The sequence below is a fragment of the Crocuta crocuta genome, unplaced genomic scaffold, assembly GCF_008692635.1.
Source record: "Crocuta crocuta isolate KB4526 unplaced genomic scaffold, BGI_CrCroc_1.0 scaffold96, whole genome shotgun sequence".
Classification (NCBI taxonomy): Eukaryota; Metazoa; Chordata; class Mammalia; order Carnivora; family Hyaenidae; genus Crocuta; species Crocuta crocuta.
The window spans coordinates 2,278,302-2,288,133 of NW_027531522.1; the positions used below are offsets into that span (position 1 = coordinate 2,278,302).

A 9,832-nucleotide genomic window follows, 5' to 3' on the forward strand; every position below is an offset into this window, starting at 1 on the left:
GCATGCCCCTCAGGGGGGACGACCATGTGCTGGCACTTTTTTTTTTCTGTTCTCAAGTCCTTAGATGAAAACTGGGGAACACAGAGGGTCATGAAGAAATATCATTTATAACACTGGCCTTGAAGGCTGCTATTTCTCTCCTTGTCCTCTGCTCATGGAGAAGGAAGACTGGGTATGTTCTATGTTTCCTATTACTGCTTCAATTCATTGTTCTGTCTGACCTCCAACATCTCCCATGCTTCTGAATTCTTAGTTACTCATCCATGAATGCCCTATGAGGATCTAGGAAATTCCCTCACATCCTTGGAGGACTTCAGCGTGAGAAGCCAGCCTCCTGTCTGTCACGTCCCAATCCATTATCTCTTGTGGCTTCAATATCCACTTGGATAACCCTTCAAAAGTTGGTCAACAGAGACCTTGAAGGCTTCTTCGCAGACATACTCTGACCTTACATTCTTACTCGGTATGGTTTTACTGTCTAGATCTGAAAGTCCAAGTTTTCCCCAAGGCAAGAAAGAAACAGTGACCAAAGCAGAGATGTTCACCTGGAATGCTCTGTATTTTATTTATGGCCACAAAGATATATGCGTTTAACAGCACTTGTAAAGAAACAGGCAAAAATGGCATCCCGTTTACAAGGTTCCAGGGAAAAAGTCTGTTTCTAATCTTTCTTCATAAATTCACTGAGGCACTGAGAAGATGGAAATTTATGATGAGGATGTTAAGAAAGAATGCTGTGCGAATGATAGTATTTCTTGGAATCAACTATTCTTCACATATTAGCCAGTGACTGATGATGTTTCCCCTAAAGGACTCAGGTGACATTTGATTGCCAGCAACTTCAACGATCACTGAGTGTGAGCGATGCAACGGACCCTGAGGGGGTAAATGATGTCAGTCTTGCTTGCCGACCCCAAGTTTCAGAGGACCCCACTGGGGTGGGCACCACTGGCTGGGTTCTAAGAGGTGCATGTACTCTGAGCAATCAGGTGCCCCTGGATGACGGACACAGAGCAGTCCGCTAGGGAAGAGTGACTCCTCCTAGTAGCAGACATGGGAAAGAAGCCCAAAAGAATAGGATTTAGCAGAGGGAGGAAGAGAAGGAGAAGAGAGTAGAAGAGTGTTCTATGGGGAGTCCCAGGGCAAGGGCAGAAGCGAGAGACTAATACAATTGAATGGAGGCAAAATCTGTGGACCAGGAATTAATCTAGACCTGTGCTCTGACTCCAGAGGTGCGCAGGGGCATGGTACTGAGACTTGGGGGGAGGCCACGGTAGCAGGTCAGGCAAGAGTGGTGGTGGTTGGGACCAGTGTGGCAGCGGTGAGGTCAAGAACTATGGCTGAAGTCAAGGAACCTTTGGTACTGGACTAACAGCATTCTCTGGTTATCCAAATTAATGGGGAGTGCAGGAGACAGCAATCAAGATGGCACCCAAAGCTTTTGACCTGAGTAAGGAATGAATGAAACTGCCGTGCTTGAGATGAGAAGACAGGAACTCATCTTCAGACATGCCGGGTTCAAGCCAACCAACAGACAGCCAGGGAGGAGGGACACAAAATCTGCACTCACACGTCACTTAATGCCTCCGAGTCTCAGCTTCCTCAACCACAGTGCTTCCCTGTCCCACAGGGCTGTCATCTGCAGAACATTAGGGGTGCGCACGGCTTCCTTTTTCCCCTTTGACTTCATTCACCCCATAGATATTTTTTTCTGGCATTGACTGTGTGCCGGGCACAGTTCCAGGGGCTGGGGATGTAATGGTGAGTGAAACCGAGGGCTTATGCTTATGGAACTTACATTCTAGGGGATGAGGGTAATGGTACAATGATATATGTGTGTGTATAAAATATATGTATATGCTCTTCTATAGAAATAGGTATTTTATTTATTTAATTCTACGTGTGTGTGTGTGTGTGTGTGTGTGTGTGTGTGTGTGTAGATGTTGCAATTTTAATTACAATGGCCGGTAAGGGCCGATGGTGTTAAGAGTAAAATCCCTGACATTGGTGAGGAGCCACTGAGATAGACATCTGGTAAAAGAGGGCACATGACAGACGAAGAGCACATGCAAAGTTCCTGAGGTAGGAAAGGCCTGACAAATTCAAACACAGGAAGCCAGTGACAGAGAAGCTCGGTTATATAAAAGGCTGAATGAACTTTCAGCACACAGAGGAAACAGGGCCTTCAAAGGCTCCCGCCCCTCATTAAATAGATGTGCCAATCTTCTTATGCCCAACCTTCAAATACCATGTCTGAAATGCTGCCGGACTTAAAATTCTAGAATTACAGAATTTTCTGGTTGGAAGGAACTTATTTAGGCCCCACAGATTTACAGATTTCCTTCCATTCTGCTTCAGTGATCTTGACAAGCAGAAAAAAAACAAAAACAAAAACAAAAAACAACAAGGCGTGGCAGGCCCCTCAGGTCAGGCAAAGCACAGCCGCACCCAGGTCTGTGTTCCCAAGAGTACAATCACCCCTTGCAAACGACGTTCTAACCATGTTCTGCCCAGCACAGCAAATGCGCCTGGGAATTCTCCAGATAGCTTTTAATGTTTCACAACTTGCTTTCTGGGCATGCTGTTCTGGCTGGGACCAGAATACAGTCCCAAGTCAGGCATGAAGATACCCAGATCCAAATGGCTAGATCGAGTGGCCCCACAGAAAGAAGTCAGTATTGCTTTTATTTATAGAGAATTTTCCAGTTCACTGTCCAGTTTCTACCCGTATTGATTAACTGTGCGGAGAACCACTGAGATCACGGCTACCACCTCCCTGTTCTAGCGAAGGGCAGGGAGGTTTAGCAAGGCAAGGGCTCTCCTAAAGGCACACGGCTAGTTCACCTGCGAACCCCACAATCTGGTGCTCCCTGCACGGCTCTGAGTTGCCTCACATGGTGACTCACCATCTGGGGTGAGGCACTCCATTTCCGTGGGGGCCGAGAGCCTTCACTCTCTGGGACAAGCCTACACCCTGGCGTATGAAATCACCTACTTTGCATTTTCTTTCTCTTCCCCGAGGGGAGGTTTTCATATTCATGCTCTAGAAGTGACATCTCACATTTTGTACAGGTACAAACCGGTAAGAACAGCCGTTCATTCGTGCCCCAGCTACCTGAACAGGGGCCCGAAATGAAGTCACCCTCCAAGGAGAGAGAGTGTCAGCAGTGATGGGTAGATGGTCCCTTGACTGGTCCTAAGGGAGCTGTGACAAGAAGTTCTCTACTCCCAACTGATTTTGATCTGTAAAATCTTAGCGTGAACTCAAAAGATAATGACTCAGGAAACGGAAGGGAGACATTTCCTATAGCTGGCTTCTGTCACGCCCTTTTGTATTTTGCCTTCTTAGATACTTGTGTTTCCTGGAGGAGTTAGGGACATACCGCCTTTATTACAAAGACAAAAAACACTGAGACAGTTTGACAGTGAAAACATCATTTGTCGGGGATAGCTCCAGAAGTGGGGCTTTTAGAAAATCTCCTGCCTGCTTCTCTTGCAAAGTCAGCGATTAGCACAGTGGTCCCGAAGACCCCTTCAGCTCTCAGGATGGACAGGGAGGGAGAGGAGGCATTTACTAGAAATATCAGTTGGCTTTCTCTACATGAGTGTAGTGGGCAATGCAGACTTCTTAAGACCTGCGGTGTTTGAAAGTTTGAATTAATTCTTAGACCTGGCGATATTTGTCAAACACTTCAATCATGAAAAATTGACTCCAAAAATTCAATAAGGACTAGTGTAAATCTCCATGATCTCAACCGGACAGAAGGACAACCCATCACAAACGAGGCTAAAATGTGGCCTGGACCTCACGAGGATCCAGGATTATCCTGCACCCAGGCCAGCTGGTTACTTAGAGGAATCCTATCTTCAGGCTGGGTCGCAGCCATACTGACTCCGCATTGAACTGTTCTTGCCATAGTTCAAGGGGGCGGACTCTATACCTGAGCATTTATTCCTCTTCTCTTTGAAGAAGGCAAGGGAGGGGATTATCTGAATTGCACAGTATTTAGGTTACTCTGGCTTTGCTTTTGGTTTCAGACCTCAGGCATCTGATTGACAGCACCTTGTGAATATTCAAAGGAGATACAGGGGTGCATTTTAATTTCATCTAATTAGTGACAGATGACGGCTTTCCCTTTTGAGAAATTGGTTTGTTTAAAGTAACACAGACCTTGTGACATTTCATTCCACTGGTATTTTTGGTAGAATATCCCTTGTGTAAGAGCAAAGCCACCTTCATAAATTTGTCAGTTGGTTAAGTGTTGTGTTTACCAGTCAATTTAGCCTGCATCTAGCAGCCTAAGGAATGAAAGCAGAGATTACTTAACCATGAAGTTATATTCCTATGAATTCAATTTATTGGTGCTCATTTGACTACTGAGGCTGGCAAAACGTCATATCCAGGCACCATTTTTTTATAGTACCATAATGGCGGAAGTAGAGCAAATTTTGGATCGAGATCAGTCTGTCTTTCCAAATGTTATCTTTTTTTTAAAAAAATGTTTTTTATTTATTTCTAGGAGAGAGAGAGAGAGAGAGAGAGCGTCAGCGGGGGAGGGTCAGAGAGATAGGGAGTCACAGACTGAAACAGGCCTCCAGGCTCTGAGCTGGCAGTCAGCACAGAGCCTGACGCGGGGCTCGAACCCACGAACCGCGAGATCATGACCTAAGCAAAAGTCGGACGCTTAACCAACTAAGCCACCCAGGCGCCCCCCAAATGTTATCTTCTCACTTCACTGTGTATGTCCCTTAAATTGTAGTCCATTCTGACATCGACATTCTCATGAAAGTTCCCAGACCAGTGTAAGTTCGGGAAAGTTCTCTTTTTTCCTGAAATCACAGCAATTACTGTCTGTATCACTTCTTTTGAATTAATTATGTACAAGCAGTCCCCAGATGATGACAGCCTTATAATTGAAAAGTTTACTTGTACTTTCATTGTTTAGAACTTGGAATTGGTGGTTGGATTTCCAGCTGGCCCACAGAAGCCTCTTTAACCTACAGGGTATTATTAGTGCTCTCATTGTTCCGCATTGTTTTCAAGGAAAACGTGTCCTGACTTTCCAGCTGGACGTGGAGATGTTGAGAATAGATCTCCCCTTGGAGTCTCAGCCTCAGGGAGAGACCCTCCTTTCCTCTTCGGGACCTGGCGTGGCCTCCTCCCTTCTTTCTTCTTCACTAGGAGATGGTGTCACTCTTAGGTGACAAGAAGGACATCCCTGGCACCACCTGTCAATGAAACCCTACTGTTGTGGTTGTTCCTGAAAAAACAGTTATTTAGTCTGCAATGGTAGCTCAGAAGCTTCCGGTACTTAACTGTGGCACAGCTCATATGTTTCTATCATGCTTTTAACGTTTTCTGCTGTCTTCCTGGTTTCTATTCCTTGTGTGTGGGGACCAAATCTATGTTTCTTTGTATGCTGTAAGGCATCCAGTCCCCAGCTCAGGGCTTAAGAGGGGCTCAATAAACATTTACTGATCCGTAAGTAGAGCGACATGGGAAAGCAAATTCAGACAAGGGCCAAATCAGTCAGGCACTGCGAGGCATCAAAACAGATAAGCTAACCATGTTGGCTCTACCGGGTAGGTATCTCTGTCATCAATTAGATAGCTCAGGTGCATTTAAAAGGATGTGCTGATGCTGGCTTGTCTTTTTGCCCCTGGACCCAAGAAGAGATGTACTCTTGACTACTGTCCTGAAATGGATTTTAAAGTGGCTTTGATATTCGAAACATTCTAATTTGGATCTTCAAGCCCAGTCAATTCTGTTCTCTGTTCACACTTAAGTTTTATTCTCCTCCCACCCTGCACCTGCTTTATGGTCTTCCTGGTGATACACTGAACACTCTGTCTCCTTGCTTCTTTAGGTACGGTCCTGTGTCCTGGACAGCTTGGTGTACTGACCTCTGTTTAGTGGCACATCGTAGAACGCTTTGCTCAAAGTGGGGACACTCGAGCACTCACTATGCGATAGGCACGGCACACGGCACTTAACTGCAATGAGCTGTTCCACCCCGTGAGATAGGCTCGTTATTATCATCTCTATTTTACAGATGAGCAAACTGAGGCAGAGACTTCATAACTTGTCCAAAGTCTCTGCTGGTAGCAAGTGTTAGAACTGGGACTTGAACCCAGGCAGTCTGGTTTTGGAGTTCATGTTCGTATATAGGGCATGTTGTTGCCTCTCAATAAATGGCTGATCACACACTGACTGAATCAAAGGTAATAGCAAGTTCTCACAATAGTGAAGTTGTTTTCCCAAGAGGTGAAGGGCACAATTGGAGTCATGATTGTCAAGATCCACGCTTTATGAAGGTCACAATTTACCTTATTTGAGAGTGGGGCATTGCTTCATTTCTCCACTTCACTGAGTAGAAAAAGTCCAAATATCCCTTAGAGGGGTACTTCTCAAACAGGGGCAGTTTGCACCCTCCCTCCCCCCCTCCCCCCCCACTGCAGGGGGTGCATTTGGCAACATCTGGAGACATTTTGATTGTCCTGACTAGGGCCGGGTGGAGGGAAGTTTTGCTACTGACATCTAGTTGGGTAGAAGCTGGAGATGCCACTAAATATCCTTGGAAGCTCTGGGGAACCCTTCTGTCCCTGTAAACAACAAATTATCCGTCCCCAAATAATTTGTGCAGAAATCAAGAAAACTTGTTCTAGAAAGATCCCAAGTGTAACTATTTAGAAGTTCTCTGATGTGGCTCACTTTGGACTACACATTCAGGAAAAGGAAAAAACTATTATTTTTCAGGCATTCAGGCTCTCCTCTCCAGTAGGATAAAGCATAGTTTGGAAAATCTTCAAAGGTCTACCAGTCACTGTGAACATTTAAAAAAAAATGTTTTTTTACTCTTTATTTTAGAGAGAGAGAGAGAGAGAGACAGAAACAAGTGGGGGAGGTGCAGAGAGACAGAGAGACAGAGAATCCGAAGCAGGCTCCAGGCTCTGAGCTGTCAGCACAGAGTCCGATGCAGGGCTCAAACCCATGGATGGTGAGATCATGGCCTGAGCCGGAGTTGGATGCTTAACCAACTGAGCCACCCAGCTGCCCTACTGTGAACATTTTTAAATGACATAAATCTAAATTTAGACTTTCACTCAATCAGTGGGTGCATCCCTCCCCTCAAAGCTACCAACACAGTAACACGTAATCCTCATAAAGTAAGGAGGTGAGGTGAGGTGATTAGGAACAGACACAGCTACCAGCGAGCATGCGGGCTTCCTCCTAAACACAGGAGCCCCCTGTCCTTTTCCAACTGGCCCAACGCAGGGAACTCTGCTTCTCTAAATCTGGAAATTCTTAGAAATCACGACGGGATCTCACATGGCTCTTCTTTGTCCAGATACAGGTGCCTCGCCAGGGCAAGAATTTGCTCCCCACTCCATTCTTCACTCATGATAGGTGTGGAATGGTACAGAAATAGGAGTTTACCGTGTCTTGAAAAATATTACCTTAGGAGGAATCTGTTATACATTTGGACAGAGGGCTACTAGTCACTCTGCAATGAGCACTCTTGAATTCCGAGTGTTCTTTCGATAGACACTTTACATTATAGGAGCCAAACTATAAATAGAAAGTAGCAAAACATAAATGTCCTAGATTTTTACAGTTCTTAAAGGCTGTTTTATGTGCTGTGAATAGAAATAACGATGCTATTTAATGAAGGAATTTTATGACCTCGGGAAGACGGAGCCTCACATGCTGAGTAATCTGTCGCACAAACCATCCCCCATCCCGGGCCCTCCCTCATAGCCACATGGACCATTCTCTTCTTGGGGTCCCAGCTGAAGGGAAGTCATCTGGGCAAAGCCACCTTATCACTTGAGATCATTTTCTTTCTAGAAGCTCAGATACGAGAATTGCTGTCTTGAAAGTCATAGTGGCTGGAATCTGCTTCTCTATCCCAAAGATCCATGGCCATCTGGGGAGGAGAGCCCTACCATCATCTCTGTTCTACTATATATGCTATTTTCCCCCCCAGATCTTCTATATATAATCTGCCATCATTAGATGCCTTGTGAAAACGTCTTTATAAGAAAGAGAAGCCAAATTCTTTAGATCAAGGCACATGACTAAATATAAGAACCAAGATGAAATTCCTTTATCTTTAACTCGTCATTTTCAAGTCAATAGAGCTGTTATAAAATTATGTTTCCTGCACCCCTCTGCACCCCCCGTCCGAAAAAAAAAGCTACCATTGGAGGTTTCCTAAGTACAGATGGGAAAGAAAGAATTTTTCTCTCTGATTTCAAGCTTCCTGCAGTTATTTGGGCCATTTCATATATGATGCTCTTTCTGAACAGCTCTTGAATTCAGCAGGGCCCAAAAGAAAGCATTGCTACTGATTTCTTAGTCTCCCTCCTGTGTTTTTGTTGCTTTACATCTTAGATGTAAAATTTCCCTTGAGAGTCTCATATAAAAAGCACTCTCAAGATTTATTTGCTTTTTAATATTGAAATGGCAACAGAAATTGATTTGGCACTTTACAGTACCCTGCATTCATGAAGGTAGACTTTTAAGGGTTGAACTCTTAAAAATGCAGATTAAACGCATCTAAGATGACAGCACAGTACAGGGGGAAACAATGGGCTCTAATTTTGTGCCTCAGTAATTGTTTCTGGTGCTCTTGTTTTTAAACTTTTACATAGAGCAATTCATTTTTTGGAAATAAAAATCGATTGAGAATGTTCTCTTTTTTCTTTCCCTATTGCTGCATAATTGTGCTAATATACTAGCTAGGGCAGTTACATTTTAAGTGGTCTGTATATATTTAGCAGCATAATTATGCAAATGCTACCATGTTTATGACTGTAAATATCCTTCAGGAGCAGTTACTTAGCATCTAGTCCTGAAACAATTTTTGAAGAATTCTGGTTGAAATGCTCAGAATTCGCACCTCGATTTACCTCTCTGCTGGGTGAACGTGTAGCTCATAATTCTCACCCATCAGGCAGAATATTGCACAGTGGTAAAAAAGCATGGACTCTTTAATGGATATGGACATTCTATGCCACTTACTGACTTTGTTTGTGACCTTGAGGAAGTACTTAACCTCTCTGAGCCTCAGTTTCTGCAACTATAAAATAGGGATAATGATAGTATGTAAGTGATACTACCTTTTCGGTGAGGAACAGGTAATAGCGATTCTAATAAAGTACTGAGCAACCGAATTCATATGTGACAACAGGTAAAATGCTTAACCTCTTTCAGACTCCATTTCTCTGACCAGATCTTTAGGACTCTAATTATTATGTTGGCTTCCTTCAACCAATTCTGGCTCGAGACAGTCCCTCTATCAAAATTAGCTTTCTATTATTATATGAACTTTGGAGGGTTTTAAAAATGGACTGGGCTGGTAAAAGTATAATGAGTGTCTCATTCGCTAGGCAAATTCTGCTGATCTCAGTACTGCTTCTGAAGAAGTATTAAACCTAAACCACTCTATTTTTATGCAAATTCATGCTTTATCACCCTAGATGAAAAGACAGTGACACAATCCATCCATTTCTGAAGGCCAGATGAGAAAGCAAAGTTGCACTCCATGAGGAAAAACACAAATGGCTGTTTCAAACACTTAAAACTTGAACTTCAAAGCACTCACTCCTGCTTTTCACTTGCAGATTAGTTATCATGAGCTCCTGATCCGTTGCTCCAAAGGGTTTCTGCTGATCGTGATTTTCTTTCCATTTACTCACATTTACGCTAATGATGACATTGTTAGACGCTTGCCCTATAGGCTCGCACTGTCTGTCACCGTGCTGTGTGTCTGTCCCCCACACCTCCCTTTAGCATGGCTACTGGCCTGCTTCACATGCCCCCCCTCCC

At 44.1% G+C, this 9,832-nt stretch overlaps 1 protein-coding gene across 4 annotated transcripts in view; it reads right to left on the minus strand.

Moving 5' to 3' along the window:
* KIAA1217 (KIAA1217 ortholog) overlaps positions 1-9,832 on the minus strand; it is a 297,582-nt gene that overhangs the window by 52,520 nt on the left and 235,230 nt on the right. The gene's annotated exons all lie outside the window — the stretch shown is intronic.